The 1938-nt window shown below is 36.6% G+C and overlaps 1 pseudogene; it reads right to left on the bottom strand.

Moving 5' to 3' along the window:
- Nucleotides 1-481: 481 nt before the first annotated feature.
- Nucleotides 482-1674, bottom strand: LOC111999932 (phytochrome C-like; annotated as a pseudogene).
- Between the last annotated feature and the right edge of the window lie 264 nt (nucleotides 1675-1938).

The following is a 1938-nucleotide window of genomic DNA, read 5'->3' as shown; positions in this document are numbered from 1 at the left end:
CTTTTTTATTATTTGTTTATTTTTAGTGCTTTTGATGACCTTCCTTGAGATTTCTTTTCCATAAAAAGCATAAAATCCAAGCACTGGATTTGTAACCAGAAAACAACAAGCAGCATGATACGATTTTTTAAACAAACCTTGTCGTCTAGCTTAATTTGTCAAAAATGGATGAATTTGAGACGTAAGGATGGCATTAAGTGTAGGTTAATTTATTAATCCCACCGGCAAAATTTTAAAATTTCTAAATAGATATGGGTGGATTCAGATTCAAAATTTTAATTTTGATAGGCGTAAATGTACTTTTAGCCTCTACATTTTAATTTTTTTTTTTCATTTTAATTCTTATATTTTATTTTTACCAATTTTAATCCTTAAATCAATTAATACACTTCATTTAAATTCTATCACTAAACTAACGGAAAAGTGGATGCGGCTGACGGATCAATTAGAAAAATAATTTTTTTTTTTGCACGTTGGTCAATATAATAGAGCTGAATGGCTTCTTATCGACCAACGTGTGACTACACGCAATTCATCCACTCTCTGTATCCTGTCATCAACCAACAATGGAACATTCACAATCATCTTGGACTCATCCACAATCTCATCTTGCAAAGATCCTCTCAATATCAGCTGCAATGAATGGATGGCATCCATTTCCACATCTTCCCAAGGCCGACTACGCCGCTTAACTACCTCCAGAAAAGCCTTAAATGGCGATCTGGGGTGCATCTTTCTTCCATCATCCTTGTCACCCCAGGGTCATGTTTTGCACCACCCCACTTGATTTCCTTTGCAGCGTGGGACCGGAATCACCCCACAAACTTCATCTCCAAGAACTGAAGCAGCTGGGTAGCCAGCTTCCATAAGGCTATCAGTACTTAAACCTGTGCTCCCATTATGGTACTCAAGAAGCCATTCAGCTATATCTCTAATTTGTGCCTCTGTTGGGGTGACCACACAAGCAACCAAATTTTTTTCCTGTAGTATAGTGCAGCTCCATCACACTTAACAAGATCGATTACATTAGGTGATTGAGTGACAATACCTACAGGAGCATCTCTAAGGAGCATGTCACAAAGCACAGTTTGAGTTCGCAAAATATGCTTCTCCCTCAGTTGAGCAGCCAACTCCACTTCTTTGTTGATCTGTACACCAAAAACTTGAATCAAGAACTCACAGGCATACCTCAAAGGAAATGGAAAAAACCTAGGACTTGTGTGATGACAAACAACCAAGCCCCACAATTTTATTCCCTTCTGCTGATCACTCTCCACCTCATTGTCATCTTCATTGATAGTCACAGACATCACAAAAGATGCAATGGAACCCATATTTGCCATATACTGTGCATGACAACCATGAGGAGATCTCAACGTAGATCAGCAAAGGCTCAATGGCTGAGACAATCTCTTGTCTTGAATTACCTTCACTGGAGGTGCCAAACAATAACATATCATCCTAACTTTGTTTTTCATGAAGAGGCAATGACAGGAATATTATATGTACCCCCAAAAAGAATATGAAAATTTTTGGAATATAATAATATGTTGATTTTGTTTACTAAATTAGAATAGATTTGTTTAATTGAGTTAGAATTGTGGGCCTGGGCCTGCATATGGGTCCTGTCCAGTAGAACTTGTCCCTAGTTAATGCATTTATTTGTGTGCAGAGAAACCAAACTCGTTACTCATGTATTAGTTTTACATTTTTAATGTTGACCAACACAATAGGATAACGTGGGTACTTACAAAATCGAAGAAGCTGTACCCAGTCAGTACTGTGTGCCTGACCCTAGTCATTATTCATAATGCTATTAATTAGACTAATTAAAAAATGAGAAGATTTGTGTTTAGGCACAAAAAATTTTTTGATAGTTAAATAAGAGATTTAAGATTTAATTTTTGGCTACACCAAAAATTGATTAGTGTTTTAATC

Source organism: Quercus suber, unplaced genomic scaffold (assembly GCF_002906115.3).
Source record: "Quercus suber isolate HL8 unplaced genomic scaffold, Cork oak 2.0 scaffold_202, whole genome shotgun sequence".
In the NCBI taxonomy this organism is placed as follows: domain Eukaryota; kingdom Viridiplantae; phylum Streptophyta; class Magnoliopsida; order Fagales; family Fagaceae; genus Quercus; species Quercus suber.
Note: the sequence above shows the minus strand (reverse complement) of the source record. Positions and strands in the feature narration are given on the sequence as shown.